Raw genomic sequence first — 13,112 nt, 5'->3', positions numbered from 1 at the left:
TTTTAAATAAGAATTAATTTATATAATTATTAAAATATTATTAATTTTATGTTATGTAATTTTAATAAAAATAAATAATAATAATAAATATAAAAATTTTTTAACAATTTAAATTTTATATGATCTAAATAATTTTGTTAAGTACGATATGAGAAATCATTGTAAGCTTCGTTAAGAAACTTTGTAATATAAAATAATAATAATAATATTAAATATATAAATAAATAAAATAAATTTGATACATATTTTTGGTTCATTCTGTGTATAAATCAAAGGATACCGAATAATTGGTAACGGATGCGATATATTATAGTATCGAGTATTAAAACATAATATATAAATTTATCTTGTTATTCAAATTTTTTGTTACTTAACTTATGTATTTAGAAAATTTATAATATTATTTATATAATTGACATAAAATCTTATAAATTGAAATTTTATTAATATGTATCAAAAGAAGAGAGTAACGTATTGATATAATATCAAAGGATACTGATTATTTAAATAACGAATACGTCATATATTGTTTGTGTAACAAAGTTCACTTGGCCATCTAGTTGAAAATAACATTTTCAATAGAAAGTTTATATGCTTTTTTTTTTCTTTAATTATTAAAAAAATAAATTGAAATTTAATTCAATCAAATTTTATAATAATTTTTAAAAAATTTTTCCTTTTAAAAAATATTTTGTGATGTTGTGATAATATGTATTAATACAAGTGCATCCTGATACTTTTATCTCTAGTAAAGGTATGAGTATCATGAACAGTTTTGTTATCTAATGATATTATTTTGATAATATTTTGTGTATATTCTTATAATATTTTGTCTAAATATCATCATAATACAATATTATTTTGATAATATTTTATGAATATTCTTATAATATGTTACCTAAATGTCATCATAATATGATGAATTATTTCCATAATAACATATAAAAAAGAAAAAAAAAAAAAAGAATCATTAATTTATAATTATTTAAATTGATTCTTTAAAAAAATATTATAATATATTATTTATAAAAATAATTTTTACTCTTATTTTAAATAAATTTGTGGCCTTTTATTAAAAGGCCTATGATCGATGTATTATTATTATAAAAATTAATGCAATGTTTTTAATTTATGCTTTCTTTTCAGTTTTCTTTGGTAATAACACTGCTTGAATGTTTGGTAATACACCACCTTGAGCAATTGTTACACCAGATAATAATTTATTTAATTCTTCATCATTACGAATTGCCAATTGTAAATGACGTGGAATGATACGTGTTTTTTTGTTATCACGGGCAGCATTACCAGCTAACTCGAGAACTTCTGCAGCCAAATATTCCATAACAGCAGCCAAATATACTGGGGCACCAGCACCTACTCGTTCAGCATAATTTCCTTTTCGTAATAATCTGTGAATTCTTCCAACAGGAAATTGTAATCCTGCTCGGCTTGATCTTGACTTTGCCTTTCCCTTTACTTTACCACCTTTACCTCGTCCAGACATAGCGAATAAATTTATTTAATTAATATTTTTTTTTGTAAATATAATCACACAGATGTGTACGTTACGGGGATTGTAACATAAATGTTTAAAATGTTATTTGGGTATTTTAATTTATAATATTTATAAAATATAAAACTTTAAAAATAAACCAATCACCTTATAGTATTATTTTCAGCCAATCAGAGAGTAGTATTCATTTTTATTGTTATATCCATCTTCGCGTATATAATACGCTAGTTGTATACACGACACGCTCATACATATACTGACTGGTGTTCTGTAACTATCTGTGTATATTAATTGTTTGTAACAATGCCACCAAAAACAAGTGGAAAAGCAGCAAAAAAAGCTGGCAAAGCTCAAAAAAATATATCAAAGAGTGATAAGAAAAAGAAGAGGAAGCGCAAGGAATCATATGCAATTTACATTTACAAAGTATTAAAACAAGTGCATCCTGATACTGGTATCTCTAGTAAAGCTATGAGTATCATGAACAGTTTTGTTAATGATATTTTTGAACGTATTGCTGCTGAAGCATCACGTTTAGCACATTATAATAAACGTTCAACAATCACAAGTCGGGAAATTCAAACCGCAGTTCGATTATTATTACCTGGTGAATTGGCAAAGCACGCTGTTAGTGAAGGTACTAAAGCTGTTACAAAATATACAAGTTCAAAATAAATAAATCGAAAATATTATTTAATTGATAACATAAAAATACATCAACATATAAAAACGGCTCTCTTTTTAAGAGAGCCATCAAATTTTTTAAATAAGAGTAAATTATTTTTATATATACAAAAAAATTAAATAAACAATTATTAATATCATATTTAATATAAAATTTTATATATTAATAGCTTGAATATATCTATTATTAGTATATCAATATTATTAATTTTAAATATAATAAAGGATATCGCGGAATATATATCGTAAATCAGTGTAATGCAAATGCATTACATTACCTTTATTATTTTCATTTTACATTTACTACTTGTTTATGTACGCTTATAATTATTAGAAAAATATTTTTAATAATTTTAAAAAATAAATGAAATAATAAAAATTTAATAATAAATTATTTATTGAAAGTATAAAAAATGGTATAGCAAAATCTTTATTTTCTTTGATTAAGGCGAAATGTTTTATTAGTTATAAATTCGATAATCTCCTATCGATACTTGTTACTCTTAACTTGTATATATAAAAAATATAATAGTATATTAATTTATAATAAAATTTTTTCAAAAATTCAATAAGTTATTGTAAAATAAAATAGATAATATACAAATTATAATTTATTATTGCAGATATATTACAATAAAAAAAAAAAATAAAAATATTTGGTAATGTATGTTATAAACAAAATAATTTGTTGTAAACAAATTATATAATATGTTATATTTATTAACAAATTTATTTACTCTTATATAAATAAAATTAGTGGCTTCCCAAAAAGGAAAGCCTGTTTAAATTTATCGGATGTATTAAATATTCTTTAATAAATTTACTAAATATTTTAAGTAAATTATTATATTTTCTTAACCTCCAAAACCATACAAAGTACGACCTTGTCGTTTTAATGCATATACAACATCCATAGCTGTAACTGTTTTACGTTTTGCGTGTTCAGTATATGTAACAGCATCCCGAATAACATTTTCAAGGAATACTTTAAGTACACCACGTGTTTCTTCATAAATTAAACCAGAGATACGTTTTACTCCACCTCGTCGTGCTAAACGACGAATTGCAGGTTTTGTAATACCTTGGATATTATCACGCAAAACTTTTCTATGACGTTTTGCACCCCCTTTTCCAAGACCCTTTCCACCTTTTCCTCTGCCAGTCATTTTAATAAAAAATTATTTACAATATTTTAACGAACGGATAACACGTGTGTTAACCTCACAAGTATTGTAATGTATGTGAGCGCCGGTACAATTGTGCCTTTTTATATAAAGCATTAAAGATTTTTTAAGCCACGCCTATACAATTTGATTAGTCCATACTCTGATAGCTATCCAATAGGATATGACAACAAAAATTTTGAAATTTCATATAAATATAAATACAACACATTTATTTCGCATTTAAACATTTGACTTTGTAGTATCAAATTGTCGAATATAATTTTTAAAATTGTGTGTTTTTTTGTAAAAACATTATTATTTGAAAATGGCTAGAACCAAGCAAACTGCACGTAAATCAACTGGTGGTAAAGCACCAAGAAAACAATTAGCAACGAAAGCTGCACGTAAAAGTGCACCAGCAACTGGTGGAGTAAAAAAACCACACAGATATCGTCCTGGTACAGTAGCTTTACGAGAAATTCGTCGTTATCAAAAAAGTACTGAATTGTTAATTCGTAAATTACCATTCCAACGTTTAGTACGTGAAATTGCACAAGATTTTAAAACCGATTTACGTTTTCAAAGTTCAGCTGTTATGGCATTACAAGAAGCTAGTGAAGCCTATTTAGTAGGTTTATTTGAAGATACCAATTTATGCGCAATTCATGCAAAGCGTGTTACAATTATGCCTAAGGATATACAATTGGCAAGACGTATTCGTGGAGAACGTGCATAAGCGTTTTAAATGACAATTTAAAAAAAAAAAAACAAATAAGAAATATTTTCGGTCCTATATATAGGACCAACATATATTATTAAATAAGAGTATATTATTTTTATTAAAAAATATATATATATATATATATATATATATATATATATATATATATATAAATATAAATTATTGAAATAAAATTAAACATTATTAAAATTTTGTTATAATTATAAGCGATTGCTATTTCTAAAAATAAATAAATTTCATAAAATTTATATTATTTTATATTCATTTGAAATATTAAAAAAACTTCTCGCTTTAAAGTAACCATGATATGAGTTATAAATGCAATAAAATTTTATACAAAAAATAATATTTATTTGTTGATGAATAATATAAAAGGTTTACATTTCTAAATAACATATATTTATATATGGTGTGTAAAAAAAAAGAAAAGAAGAAAAATAATTTATATTTTTAATATAAAAAGGCAACCGCACACAGTGTTCCCAAGCGGTCACCCATCCAAGTACTGACTGTGCCCAATGTTGCTTAACTTCGGTGATCGGACGAGAACCGGTGTTTTCAACGTGGTATGGCTGTTGCCAGTAATAAATGAAAATTTTTACAAATATATATTTTTCATAAATATCATTAATATTAAAGTATATTATTAAAATTTTCAATGAAGTAATCAATTTAAATATATACTTATTTATTATACCATATATTTTAAATAAAAATGCAACCGCACACAGTATTCTCAAGTGGCCACCCATCCGTGGTACTGACTGTGGCAAATGTTTCTAAACTATTATTTTATAAAATATTTATACAAAAAATAATTTACTCTTATCAAATATTAATTTGTGGCCTGTATTAAGGCCTATGTTATTTTCATTTTTTAGCAAAAATAATGAAATATTTCAATATATTATTAAAGTAACAGATCATTTCTTTTTTGGTGCTGCTTTTTTAATTTTTGTAGGAGATGATTTGGCAACAGAAGCTTTCTTAGCTTTTGGTGCTTTCGGTTTACGAGCAGGGCTACTTTTGGCAGCGGATTTTGTACTTTTTGCTGGTTTTGCTTTAACTGGTGCTTTTTTTGATGCCGCTGATGATTTTGCAGTAACTTTTTTAGCAGCAGTTGATGATGATGGAGTCGCTTTTTTTGCTTTAGGCTTTTTGGCTGCCAATGATGTAGTTGTGGCTTTCTTTTCTTTTGGTGCCCGTTTACTTTTAGCACTCTTTGCTGAACCTTTTGCTCCACTTTCTTTTTTGGATACTTTTGATTTAGCTGAAGAATTAGATGAAGCGGAAGCAGCCAATTTGAATGAACCAGATGCACCTTTACCTTTAGTTTGTACCAAGGCTCCCTCAGTTACAGCAGCTTTTAAATATTTTTTAATAAATGGTGAAATTTTATCAGAATCCACTTTATAATTTGCAGCTAAATATTTTTTAATTGCTTGTAATGATGAACCACCACGTTCTTTTAAATTTTTAATTGCGTTAACAACCATTTCTGATGTACGTGGATGTGTTGGTTTTGAATGTTGTTTTGTACGTTTAGCACCAGAAGCTGTTGCTTTTTTTGTTGGTGTTGTAGAAGCAGCAGTAACCGCAGTTGCTGCAACAGCTGTAGAATTTTCTTCGGCCATATTTTTTACTTTATAAAAATAATGTATTTATTATAAATATTTAAATGATAAAATATAATAATTCTATCAAATAAAAAATAAAGGTTTTCAATTATATCATTATTCACAATAATATAAGTCCCTATGTAAGTCAAAGTACCATGTAGAAAACACATAAAAATTAAATAGTATTTCTAATTTACTGTCGTAGTAAACATGATTTATTTTTTCAATTTCTATAATATATAAAATAATAAATTATAAATTTAATAATAATATTTATTTTATAAATTAAAATATATTTAATTTTTTTATTAACAATTATTAATAAACATAGTTTAATATTAATTATTTCAATCATACAAAACAATAATATTTTTAAGGTAAACTTAAAAAGTATATATTTTTATTTTTTATTTAATATCGATTTATTATAAATTATTAGTATATAAATAATTAAAAAATTTAATATATAAATATATATATTATAGTATAAGATTTCATTTTTAGAAAAACTTTTTTTGTCAATAATGAAAACGTATTATTATGAAATGTGTTAATCGAACATTGACAAAATATATTTCATTAGAAAATACTTTTATTTATGCATTAATATCAATAATTAACTATTAAATTAATTTTTTCATAATTATATAAAGAAATTTTATACTGATATAAGTATTTATATATTATAATATTTATTTTAAATATAAAAAAATTTATGACAAAATATATTATTAGAGTATTTGTTGAGATTAATATAAGATTATTTTAAATAAGAATTAATTTATATAATTATTAAAATATTATTAATTTTATGTTATGTAATTTTAATAAAAATAAATAATAATAATAAATATAAAAATTTTTTAACAATTTAAATTTTATATGATCTAAATAATTTTGTTAAGTACGATATGAGAAATCATTGTAAGCTTCGTTAAGAAACTTTGTAATATAAAATAATAATAATAATATTAAATATATAAATAAATAAAATAAATTTGATACATATTTTTGGTTCATTCTGTGTATAAATCAAAGGATACCGAATAATTGGTAACGGATGCGATATATTATAGTATCGAGTATTAAAACATAATATATAAATTTATCTTGTTATTCAAATTTTTTGTTACTTAACTTATGTATTTAGAAAATTTATAATATTATTTATATAATTGACATAAAATCTTATAAATTGAAATTTTATTAATATGTATCAAAAGAAGAGAGTAACGTATTGATATAATATCAAAGGATACTGATTATTTAAATAACGAATACGTCATATATTGTTTGTGTAACAAAGTTCACTTGGCCATCTAGTTGAAAATAACATTTTCAATAGAAAGTTTATATGCTTTTTTTTTTCTTTAATTATTAAAAAAATAAATTGAAATTTAATTCAATCAAATTTTATAATAATTTTTAAAAAATTTTTCCTTTTAAAAAATATTTTGTGATGTTGTGATAATATGTATTAATACAAGTGCATCCTGATACTTTTATCTCTAGTAAAGGTATGAGTATCATGAACAGTTTTGTTATCTAATGATATTATTTTGATAATATTTTGTGTATATTCTTATAATATTTTGTCTAAATATCATCATAATACAATATTATTTTGATAATATTTTATGAATATTCTTATAATATGTTACCTAAATGTCATCATAATATGATGAATTATTTCCATAATAACATATAAAAAAGAAAAAAAAAAAAAAGAATCATTAATTTATAATTATTTAAATTGATTCTTTAAAAAAATATTATAATATATTATTTATAAAAATAATTTTTACTCTTATTTTAAATAAATTTGTGGCCTTTTATTAAAAGGCCTATGATCGATGTATTATTATTATAAAAATTAATGCAATGTTTTTAATTTATGCTTTCTTTTCAGTTTTCTTTGGTAATAACACTGCTTGAATGTTTGGTAATACACCACCTTGAGCAATTGTTACACCAGATAATAATTTATTTAATTCTTCATCATTACGAATTGCCAATTGTAAATGACGTGGAATGATACGTGTTTTTTTGTTATCACGGGCAGCATTACCAGCTAACTCGAGAACTTCTGCAGCCAAATATTCCATAACAGCAGCCAAATATACTGGGGCACCAGCACCTACTCGTTCAGCATAATTTCCTTTTCGTAATAATCTGTGAATTCTTCCAACAGGAAATTGTAATCCTGCTCGGCTTGATCTTGACTTTGCCTTTCCCTTTACTTTACCACCTTTACCTCGTCCAGACATAGCGAATAAATTTATTTAATTAATATTTTTTTTTGTAAATATAATCACACAGATGTGTACGTTACGGGGATTGTAACATAAATGTTTAAAATGTTATTTGGGTATTTTAATTTATAATATTTATAAAATATAAAACTTTAAAAATAAACCAATCACCTTATAGTATTATTTTCAGCCAATCAGAGAGTAGTATTCATTTTTATTGTTATATCCATCTTCGCGTATATAATACGCTAGTTGTATACACGACACGCTCATACATATACTGACTGGTGTTCTGTAACTATCTGTGTATATTAATTGTTTGTAACAATGCCGACCAAAAACAAGTGGAAAAGCAGCAAAAAAAGCTGGCAAAGCTCAAAAAAATATATCAAAGAGTGATAAGAAAAAGAAGAGGAAGCGCAAGGAATCATATGCAATTTACATTTACAAAGTATTAAAACAAGTGCATCCTGATACTGGTATCTCTAGTAAAGCTATGAGTATCATGAACAGTTTTGTTAATGATATTTTTGAACGTATTGCTGCTGAAGCATCACGTTTAGCACATTATAATAAACGTTCAACAATCACAAGTCGGGAAATTCAAACCGCAGTTCGATTATTATTACCTGGTGAATTGGCAAAGCACGCTGTTAGTGAAGGTACTAAAGCTGTTACAAAATATACAAGTTCAAAATAAATAAATCGAAAATATTATTTAATTGATAACATAAAAATACATCAACATATAAAAACGGCTCTCTTTTTAAGAGAGCCATCAAATTTTTTAAATAAGAGTAAATTATTTTTATATATACAAAAAAATTAAATAAACAATTATTAATATCATATTTAATATAAAATTTTATATATTAATAGCTTGAATATATCTATTATTAGTATATCAATATTATTAATTTTAAATATAATAAAGGATATCGCGGAATATATATCGTAAATCAGTGTAATGCAAATGCATTACATTACCTTTATTATTTTCATTTTACATTTACTACTTGTTTATGTACGCTTATAATTATTAGAAAAATATTTTTAATAATTTTAAAAAATAAATGAAATAATAAAAATTTAATAATAAATTATTTATTGAAAGTATAAAAAATGGTATAGCAAAATCTTTATTTTCTTTGATTAAGGCGAAATGTTTTATTAGTTATAAATTCGATAATCTCCTATCGATACTTGTTACTCTTAACTTGTATATATAAAAAATATAATAGTATATTAATTTATAATAAAATTTTTTCAAAAATTCAATAAGTTATTGTAAAATAAAATAGATAATATACAAATTATAATTTATTATTGCAGATATATTACAATAAAAAAAAAAAATAAAAATATTTGGTAATGTATGTTATAAACAAAATAATTTGTTGTAAACAAATTATATAATATGTTATATTTATTAACAAATTTATTTACTCTTATATAAATAAAATTAGTGGCTTCCCAAAAAGGAAAGCCTGTTTAAATTTATCGGATGTATTAAATATTCTTTAATAAATTTACTAAATATTTTAAGTAAATTATTATATTTTCTTAACCTCCAAAACCATACAAAGTACGACCTTGTCGTTTTAATGCATATACAACATCCATAGCTGTAACTGTTTTACGTTTTGCGTGTTCAGTATATGTAACAGCATCCCGAATAACATTTTCAAGGAATACTTTAAGTACACCACGTGTTTCTTCATAAATTAAACCAGAGATACGTTTTACTCCACCTCGTCGTGCTAAACGACGAATTGCAGGTTTTGTAATACCTTGGATATTATCACGCAAAACTTTTCTATGACGTTTTGCACCCCCTTTTCCAAGACCCTTTCCACCTTTTCCTCTGCCAGTCATTTTAATAAAAAATTATTTACAATATTTTAACGAACGGATAACACGTGTGTTAACCTCACAAGTATTGTAATGTATGTGAGCGCCGGTACAATTGTGCCTTTTTATATAAAGCATTAAAGATTTTTTAAGCCACGCCTATACAATTTGATTAGTCCATACTCTGATAGCTATCCAATAGGATATGACAACAAAAATTTTGAAATTTCATATAAATATAAATACAACACATTTATTTCGCATTTAAACATTTGACTTTGTAGTATCAAATTGTCGAATATAATTTTTAAAATTGTGTGTTTTTTTGTAAAAACATTATTATTTGAAAATGGCTAGAACCAAGCAAACTGCACGTAAATCAACTGGTGGTAAAGCACCAAGAAAACAATTAGCAACGAAAGCTGCACGTAAAAGTGCACCAGCAACTGGTGGAGTAAAAAAACCACACAGATATCGTCCTGGTACAGTAGCTTTACGAGAAATTCGTCGTTATCAAAAAAGTACTGAATTGTTAATTCGTAAATTACCATTCCAACGTTTAGTACGTGAAATTGCACAAGATTTTAAAACCGATTTACGTTTTCAAAGTTCAGCTGTTATGGCATTACAAGAAGCTAGTGAAGCCTATTTAGTAGGTTTATTTGAAGATACCAATTTATGCGCAATTCATGCAAAGCGTGTTACAATTATGCCTAAGGATATACAATTGGCAAGACGTATTCGTGGAGAACGTGCATAAGCGTTTTAAATGACAATTTAAAAAAAAAAAAACAAATAAGAAATATTTTCGGTCCTATATATAGGACCAACATATATTATTAAATAAGAGTATATTATTTTTATTAAAAAATATATATATATATATATATATATATATATATATATATATATATAAATATAAATTATTGAAATAAAATTAAACATTATTAAAATTTTGTTATAATTATAAGCGATTGCTATTTCTAAAAATAAATAAATTTCATAAAATTTATATTATTTTATATTCATTTGAAATATTAAAAAAACTTCTCGCTTTAAAGTAACCATGATATGAGTTATAAATGCAATAAAATTTTATACAAAAAATAATATTTATTTGTTGATGAATAATATAAAAGGTTTACATTTCTAAATAACATATATTTATATATGGTGTGTAAAAAAAAAGAAAAGAAGAAAAATAATTTATATTTTTAATATAAAAAGGCAACCGCACACAGTGTTCCCAAGCGGTCACCCATCCAAGTACTGACTGTGCCCAATGTTGCTTAACTTCGGTGATCGGACGAGAACCGGTGTTTTCAACGTGGTATGGCTGTTGCCAGTAATAAATGAAAATTTTTACAAATATATATTTTTCATAAATATCATTAATATTAAAGTATATTATTAAAATTTTCAATGAAGTAATCAATTTAAATATATACTTATTTATTATACCATATATTTTAAATAAAAATGCAACCGCACACAGTATTCTCAAGTGGCCACCCATCCGTGGTACTGACTGTGGCAAATGTTTCTAAACTATTATTTTATAAAATATTTATACAAAAAATAATTTACTCTTATCAAATATTAATTTGTGGCCTGTATTAAGGCCTATGTTATTTTCATTTTTTAGCAAAAATAATGAAATATTTCAATATATTATTAAAGTAACAGATCATTTCTTTTTTGGTGCTGCTTTTTTAATTTTTGTAGGAGATGATTTGGCAACAGAAGCTTTCTTAGCTTTTGGTGCTTTCGGTTTACGAGCAGGGCTACTTTTGGCAGCGGATTTTGTACTTTTTGCTGGTTTTGCTTTAACTGGTGCTTTTTTTGATGCCGCTGATGATTTTGCAGTAACTTTTTTAGCAGCAGTTGATGATGATGGAGTCGCTTTTTTTGCTTTAGGCTTTTTGGCTGCCAATGATGTAGTTGTGGCTTTCTTTTCTTTTGGTGCCCGTTTACTTTTAGCACTCTTTGCTGAACCTTTTGCTCCACTTTCTTTTTTGGATACTTTTGATTTAGCTGAAGAATTAGATGAAGCGGAAGCAGCCAATTTGAATGAACCAGATGCACCTTTACCTTTAGTTTGTACCAAGGCTCCCTCAGTTACAGCAGCTTTTAAATATTTTTTAATAAATGGTGAAATTTTATCAGAATCCACTTTATAATTTGCAGCTAAATATTTTTTAATTGCTTGTAATGATGAACCACCACGTTCTTTTAAATTTTTAATTGCGTTAACAACCATTTCTGATGTACGTGGATGTGTTGGTTTTGAATGTTGTTTTGTACGTTTAGCACCAGAAGCTGTTGCTTTTTTTGTTGGTGTTGTAGAAGCAGCAGTAACCGCAGTTGCTGCAACAGCTGTAGAATTTTCTTCGGCCATATTTTTTACTTTATAAAAATAATGTATTTATTATAAATATTTAAATGATAAAATATAATAATTCTATCAAATAAAAAATAAAGGTTTTCAATTATATCATTATTCACAATAATATAAGTCCCTATGTAAGTCAAAGTACCATGTAGAAAACACATAAAAATTAAATAGTATTTCTAATTTACTGTCGTAGTAAACATGATTTATTTTTTCAATTTCTATAATATATAAAATAATAAATTATAAATTTAATAATAATATTTATTTTATAAATTAAAATATATTTAATTTTTTTATTAACAATTATTAATAAACATAGTTTAATATTAATTATTTCAATCATACAAAACAATAATATTTTTAAGGTAAACTTAAAAAGTATATATTTTTATTTTTTATTTAATATCGATTTATTATAAATTATTAGTATATAAATAATTAAAAAATTTAATATATAAATATATATATTATAGTATAAGATTTCATTTTTAGAAAAACTTTTTTTGTCAATAATGAAAACGTATTATTATGAAATGTGTTAATCGAACATTGACAAAATATATTTCATTAGAAAATACTTTTATTTATGCATTAATATCAATAATTAACTATTAAATTAATTTTTTCATAATTATATAAAGAAATTTTATACTGATATAAGTATTTATATATTATAATATTTATTTTAAATATAAAAAAATTTATGACAAAATATATTATTAGAGTATTTGTTGAGATTAATATAAGATTATTTTAAATAAGAATTAATTTATATAATTATTAAAATATTATTAATTTTATGTTATGTAATTTTAATAAAAATAAATAATAATAATAAATATAAAAATTTTTTAACAATTTAAATTTTATATGATCTAAATAATTTTGTT

The 13,112-nt window shown here is 23.8% G+C and overlaps 2 non-coding genes across 2 annotated transcripts; both read right to left on the bottom strand.

The window, feature by feature from the left end:
• Positions 1–4,566: 4,566 nt before the first annotated feature.
• Positions 4,567–4,685, bottom strand: LOC123303754. The gene has a single exon (XR_006535843.1). It is a non-coding gene; the product is annotated as a 5S ribosomal RNA (ribosomal RNA).
• A 6,367-nt stretch (positions 4,686–11,052) lies between these two features.
• LOC123303753 lies at positions 11,053–11,171 on the bottom strand. Its single transcript, XR_006535842.1, has one exon. It is a non-coding gene; the product is annotated as a 5S ribosomal RNA (ribosomal RNA).
• Positions 11,172–13,112: the final 1,941 nt, after the last annotated feature.

The sequence above is a fragment of the Chrysoperla carnea genome (assembly GCF_905475395.1).
Source record: "Chrysoperla carnea chromosome X unlocalized genomic scaffold, inChrCarn1.1 SUPER_X_unloc_131, whole genome shotgun sequence".
Classification (NCBI taxonomy): Eukaryota; Metazoa; Arthropoda; class Insecta; order Neuroptera; family Chrysopidae; genus Chrysoperla; species Chrysoperla carnea.
The sequence above is the reverse complement of the archived record's forward strand: the minus strand, read 5'-3'. Positions and strand labels throughout refer to the sequence as shown.